Below are 7,622 nucleotides of genomic sequence, written 5' to 3' on the forward strand. Positions count from 1 at the left end.
TTTCCTATTTTGATTTGTTAATTTTTTAATAAGTAAAATGTGTGTGGTATTAAATGTTTAAAAAATTATAATATCATTTCCACGCTGTGGGAGGCAAAAGAATGCTTACCCCCATGCCCTTCATACACACAAAGAGATGTCCGTGTCTTAATCTCTAGAAATTGTGAAGATGACACTTCCATGGAAAAGGGGACTTTACAGACGTGAGTAAGGATTTTGACGTGGGGAGATTATCCTGCACTGTCTGGGTAGACCCAATGTAAACAGAAGCATTCTTAAAAGTAAAAAAAAAGAGAGACAGAAGTGTGAAGCAGAGGGAGATCGGACTCCAAGAGAGGAGGCTAAAGTGACTCCATGGGACAAGGACTCAATCCATGCTTTCTGACTCTGAAGAGGAAAGGGTGTCTAGCATGTGGGCAGTCTTAGGAAGCTGGAAAAGGTGAGGAAGTGTGTTCTTCCCTACAGCCTGCAGAAAGGAACACAGCCTTGCTGACATCTTGATTTTGGCTCAGGGAAGCCCGTTTAAGAACCCTGACCTCCAGCATTGTGACATAATAAATGTGTGTTGTTCTCGATGATTCAATGTGTGGCAGGTTGTATAGCAGCTACAGAAACCTAATACACATCTGTTAAGTCTAACCCACTCCTCACTCCCACCCCACTTATCAGTAACCATATTTTCTATTTTCGTCTTTATCTTTCCTGTGGATATATTTTTAATAAACAAATGTGTGTGTGTGTGTGTGTGTGTGTGTGTGTGTGTGTGTGTGTGTGTGTGTTTAGAGACCCCAAGATTCTTTATCTGTAAATAGTCTTTTTAGATCTTTATCTCATATCTTTATTTTTTTTCCTCCTCAATCTAAAAAAATTCTTTACATATAAAGGAAGTTAGCCTTGAACAGAGCCTTCTTCTGTAGCTTCAGTGAAGTGCAATTTCTTTAATAAATCGTGTATTTTTTGTCTATCTTCTTCTGAATCTCTGATGCTTTCTTGTTTCATTAGAGACTTTGGTTAGATTGATTCCTTTTCCTCCTTCACCTCTAGGTCTCAAGAAACTCATCTCTCTGCTATGTTTCTCTGTTTCCCCCAGACAAGGGTTTTCCTGAGATTGCTGCTCTGCTCACCTTCCAGACTTTTCCTTTTGACTTACTCCCCAGTATCCAGTCCTCTGGTCACTGGGCTTCAGGCTAGGTCCCCCTTCCTTGGAGGTCAAATCCTAGTTGACATGATCTGTGCCCTTCTGCCACTGAGACCCACTGCCCTCTGGTCTCTTCTGTGCAAAGCCCTCTTAACCATCCCTTCTAATGCAGGCTCTGAAAGCAGCTTTGCTAGTCTTGAATGAATAGTTCCCTAGTGGCACATGAACTGGAGGTTTGTAGTACTGTCTCTAATTATGTTATAAAGGTGGGGCATGGGTGATTTCATTTGGCCTCCCTCTTGATCTGTATGATTTGGGGGAAGGGCAAAGATATTCATATTTACACCAGCACTAACAAGATCTCAGTATGCATGTATTAAGCTCTAAATAAGTGTCTGCAGGTATCATTAATTGTGTTTTTAAAAAAGGATACATGGAAATCTGAAAATAAGTATTGGGAAAACTGGATTGCTCTGGGCAAAAACAAATAAAACTGCCCTCCCACCTAATATCATATTGTTCAAGAGTGGACTATAGGGGTGCCTGGGTGACTCAGCTGGTTAAGTGTCTGCCTTCGGCTCAGATCATGATCTCGGGGTCCTGGGATTGAGCCTGCTTCTCCCTCTCCCTCTGCCTCTCCCTTCCACTCATTCTCTCTCTCTCTCAAATAAATAAATAATCTTTTTTTTTTTTAAGTGGCTAATAGATCAGAATTTTTCAATCTTGATACTATTGACTGTTAGGGCCAGATAATTCTTAGTTTTAGGGGGCCATCCTGTGCCTCTAGGTGCCAACAGCACCCCTAACCACCCAATTCATGGCAATTCAAATGTCTCCAAAACATTGCTGAATGTCTCCCAAGACATTCAAAATCACCCCCCAGTTCTGTACCACTTCTGTAGAGGAAATAAATACCTGAATGGAAAAGAACAACTTTGTGACCTAGGGATACAAAAAAAAAAAAAAATCTTTAAACAAAGCTTCAAACACACAAACATAAAACCAAACACCGATCAGTTTCATAACCTCACTCAGGGTTTTTGTTGACAATTAGACTGTCAGGAGTATTCAGAATCAGAAGGACCATTTTGGGCAGTTCCTAAACTAACTTAGGTGTCCAAGCTCACACAGCAGGCAACGGTGGAAAGGACTGGGGGTGGAACTGGGTGTGTTGTCTCACTTCACGCACATGCACCTCACCTCCACTTGCTACCGGTTTCTGGAAAATTAACATAAGGAAGCTTATAGGCTGATGAAAACCCTGAGAGAATTAAGTTAGCTCAAATCCTGAAAGGTTTCCTTAAAATAGGTTATGTGATCAAGTTCAGCCTCTAGACTCAGAGGTATTCGAAAAGTTATCAATAATTTGAAAAATTATGATGGAAAGATCTGAGCATAACATGACCGTATAGTTATACCAGCAGGAAGTGACCCATGGCTGATGAGAAAATAGGACTTTTTCAAGGACTGGCAAAAAATCAGGTTAGAGGATAAGAGGGTTAAAGCTATGCTTTTGGAGTTAAGTCTTGTAAAAATGGCAAGAGGAAGACAGCTCTCGGGACCCTCTGAATAGGACCCACTCTCTGAGATAAGAGAGCCTGCTCAAATGCCACCGTGGCCACCATGTCTTTCCAGCATACAGGGACCTTCGTGTTCCCCAGCCGAAGACCTAGATGGCCCGTGGGAGGGTGGATTTGGCATCCTCTATCCTCTACTGTATCCACTACCCTGCATTATTTCTGTTGTAGCAAAAAACACACAAACATCATAAAATGTATCATCTTAACCATTTTTAAATGTACAGTTCAGTAGAGTGAGACGTATTTCTATGGCTGTGAAACAGATCTCCAGAATTTTTTTATCTTGCAAAACTAAAACTCTACGCCCATTAAATAATAATTTCCTTTTTTCCTTTCCCCCTCACACCTGATAGGGGCTTTCAGTTCTTTAGGCTACACACCCAGAAGTAGGATCTCTAGATCATACGGTAGTTTTATTTTTAATTTTTGGAGAAAATTCCACACTGTTTCTCATAGCAATTGCATGATTTTACAATCCTACCAGCAGTCCACAGGGTTCCAACTTCTCCACATTCCCCTTAGCATTAATTTTTCTGTGTGTGTGGTTCTTTTTTAATAGTAGCCATCCTAACAGGTATGAGGTACCTTGCACTTTTAACTAAGCCATGGATGCTAAGACGGATCCAGATTTTCCCTATAGGAAAGGCGTAGCGCTGCTTTCTGGTTGAAACAATGCTGTATTTTCACTATGCTCTGTATGAGATTAAGAAAGTGTTAATTGCCAGTAACTAACATCGGGAGAGTCTCGAGGTCATTTCATAGAGGAAGGTTTGGGTGAGGGAAAATTCCCCCTCAGGTGCCGTCTGCGGGCACCATCACTGGCTAACCCTTCCTAGGCAGGTCTCACAGGCCACCTGTTTTCTGTCACATGTCCTTGCAATAAAATACTGTATTTTTGAATGTTTAACAGTTGAGCTCCTTTTTTTTCTGCTGTATTATTTGGCAATCCAAATGAATTGTTTCAACCTTTTTTAAATCATTTGACCACAAACCATAAACCTGACTATGCCCTGCCTGGACGGAAATACTGTAAATTGATAGCATTTCAAGTCATTCACTGCAAGATTTCAGCCACCAGGTGGCACCTAAGTGTTTAATTTAATAAAATCAATTGTCTGCATTGTTGGTTTCCCAAGTTTTAAATCCATTTGCTAGTCATATAAAGTCATTATATAGTCATTATTTATGATTAGAGAGTTACAACTACTATATTAGTTTCCTATTATTGCTGTAACAAATTACGACAAGTTTATTGGCTTAAAACAATACAGCGCCTTATCTTACAGTTCTGATGAGAAGTCAAACATGGTTCTCGATGCATTAAAATCAAGGTATCAGTGGGGCTGCATTCCTTCTGGAGGCTCTAAGGGAGAATTCATTTCCTTGCCTTTTCCAGCCTTTAGTGACTGCAAGCATTCCTTGGCTTACAGCCCTTTCTCCACCTTCAAAGCCAGCACTGAAGTATCTTCAAATCTCTGATTCTGACCTCCTCCTTCCACTTATAGGAACCCTTGTGATTCCATTGGCCCACGTGGATAATCCAAGATCATCTTATCTCAGCTCACCTGATCAGCAAATTTAATGTCATCTGCGACCTTAATTCTCCCTTGCCAGGTAACCTAACGTAATCTCAGGTTTCAAGGAACAGAACGTAGATCTCTTTGGGGCTGTTGTTCTGCCTGCCACAACTACTATATGTTCTGGAATTTCTAATGCATCTTGATTTTTAATATTTTGCCCTGTCATGCTCAAGTCAAACAGCATGCTCAACGTTTTTTTCTGGAGTATTCAGAGAATCGACGCCTAAATGGAAAGATGTATGGATGAACAGACAGATGGACAAGTGGATGCTTGGGTGAATATTCAGACAAGTACAAGACATGAACCAATGTCTTTTACACACACCAACTCCTTTAAGTTCACGACCTTTTCCCTCATCCCCTTTGGTCTTACAGATATGAATCACTGCCATGGAATCAAATGTCAAATTCTTAGCTTTGGAAAACCTAGTCTGTGGATAAAACAGAATGATTTAGGGTGCCTGGGTGACTCAGTCAGTTATGAGTCTGCCTTTGGCTCAGGTCAGGATCCCAAGGTCCTGGGATCGAGCCCTGCATCAGGTGGGAGCCTGTTTCTCTGTCTCCCTCTCCTCCCTGCTCATACTCTCTCTCTGTCAAATAAATAAACAAAATCTTAAAAAGAAAGAAAGAAAAAGAAGAAAGAAAGAAAGAAAGAAAGAAAGAAAGAAAGAAAGAAAGAAAGAAAGAAAGAAAGAAAGAAGGAAGGAAGGAAGGAAGGAAGGAAGGAAGGAAGGAAGGAAGAAAGAAAAAAGATTTAAAATAGTACCTGAAAAAATTTTTTTTCCAATTTCAAAATGGGTTTATTCTATCCACAAAAAATTAAGACTCTTCTGGCTGTGAGAGAGAAGACACGGAGAAACAGGAAGATCATCTGCTCTTGTAAGCCCTGAGGTTCAATACTAGATTGGCAGAGACTGTAGAATAAATCAAATGAAAAGTTTGGGGGTCCAAGAAAAAAAAAAAACACTTTGTCCACACTCCTATCCGAAATTTTGGAAGTTGAACACTCACATTCTCCCTGCTATACTGACAGAGATTGGCGAGTGAACAGGGCTATGAGGCTGTCAGAAGGGAGCAGTAAGGCAGCCTCATGACTTCAGAGAGTTATGGGGTAATAACTAAATCCTCTGCACACAACTGAGAAAAGGGCATGGAAGTTAGGAGAAAGAGAAAAGGAAAAGGAAAGTGGGACAAGCCATATGGCCAAGGACCAGATATATTCACAGAGTCTCAGCAGATGCCAGCATGGAGGACGACTTATGCCCAAGGACCAGATGGCACCCAGTAGAAGCCAATATACCATAGAGCATGCCCAAGGATTCAAGGTCTTCTTTTCAATGATGGGTGAAGCTAATGGAAGTCTCTAGAACTTAAGTGCAATCTCAGGAGGATAAGAGTGGGGATGGGATAAGGAGAAATATATCCTGAACTGATTGAAATTTACCTAGAGGGAAGAGTTTACCTTAAATAGATATATATATGTATATAATTTATATGAAATATAAAAAATACAAATTATGTATAATATATAATAACATTTTTGTTTAAGATGAGGCAAGTCTCAAAATGAAAATTAAATTGTGATTTTTTTTAAAAAAAAACTTTCTGGTACACTTGGGTACATGGGTTGAAATTATATGTCTACTAGACGTAAATATGTAATAAATAAACAGGTAGATAAATAGAATTGCCAAGAAGTCCTAGATCTCAACTTTTTGTTCAAAATTACGCAATCACATTGGCATGCTATGTGGAAAATGATATGCTGGAGAAAACTTTGTACTAGTTAGGAAATTTGAATTTTGATCCTTAGTGACTAGCCCCAGTTTTCTTTCTATAGCCTTTTCTTCACAGAAAGAAATGCTGATGTTTAAGTGCATTTTTTCCATATTTCTACTGGTCAATAAATATCAGCTATGAAGTCAAGAAGTTACTTTAGGGAATACATGTCTAATGCCCATCAACCTAAAAATCTGAAGTATTCAACTTTTTTTTTTTTTTTTTTTTTTTAGAGAGAGGGAGTGTGAGTGTGTGGAAGACAGAGGTGGAGGGAGGAGGAGTGGGGGAGGGACCGAGGGAGAGAGAATCTTAAGCAGGCTCCATGCCCAGCACAGAGCCCAACAAGGGGCTTGATCTCATGACCCTGAGACCATGACCTGAGCTGAAATCAAGAATTGCCTGCTTAACCAACTGAGCCAATCAGGCGATCCATATTTAGCCTTACATGAGTCTTAATCTTCTATATTTCCACAATCGCCCCCATTAGTACTTATCTGAGTATAAGAAGAAAAAAACTAAAAGGTGAAATCAGGATTGTCATATGGAGTAAGGCATCAGCACTGATGCCCAGTTAAAGACAATCTCAAAGGGAGTATTTACTAAGGTCAAGGATAGCGAGGCTCTCTGAAAAGGTGGCTGGGTGCTACTATGTGAGACCCCAGTAATTCTGACCTCTCCAACCTAAGAATAAAGTGAGCATTGGATTTACCCAAAGTTAACCAATACTTGATTCTCTAGCCCTACGGGAACTATATAGGCCTTATAGCAGTGTAGAGGGGACACTAAAGGCATAATGGCAGTGCTGGCTACAAAACAGAATAAGGCTTGGGAAAACTTTTTAATAAATGCAGTCTTTCTCTCTCCCTCCCTCCCTCCTTCCCTTCTTCCCTCGCAGGCTTCTGAGCTGTGGTCTGTGCATCAAGAAATAAAAAATAAACACAAAGGGTGCTAACAAGTCTTCTGTGACCTATGCAGAATAGAATGAAACCCTTACTAATAAATGAGTCATAGAGAGAAGCTCTCATATACAGCTACATAGACCCAACTCTTAGCAATAACAGGTGCCGCCCGCTCCCAACTCTGCCTGACATCAGAGTGTAGGCTACCTAGGGCCACAACTGAGCAAGATTCAGTTTCAATATGGTAAAGACAACAGAAACTTACGAAATCAGCCAGAGAACAGTGTATCCTCTAACACCCTAATTATGCTTCATTTATTCAGATAATGAAATGATATAAAAACGATAAGGCAAGAAAAAGAAAAGGCGTAAGTACTAGAGAAGGGGGGGCTGTCCTTATTTGCATGTAACTAGATTGTATACACAGGAAAAAATCTAAAGATAAGCTATTAGAATATATGTAAATTCAGCAAGGTTTCCAGATATAAAAGCAACATACAAACATCAACTCTTTTCTTTCTATATAATAACAATTAGAAATTAATTTTTTTAAATACCAGCCGTGGGTATTATATAAGACTGATGAATCATCAAACTCTATCTCTGAAACTAATAATACACTATATGTTAATTAATTGAATTTAAA

Source organism: Ursus americanus, chromosome 29, assembly GCF_024610735.1.
Source record: "Ursus americanus isolate L20-20 chromosome 29, mUrsAme1.1.p, whole genome shotgun sequence".
Classification (NCBI taxonomy): domain Eukaryota; kingdom Metazoa; phylum Chordata; class Mammalia; order Carnivora; family Ursidae; genus Ursus; species Ursus americanus.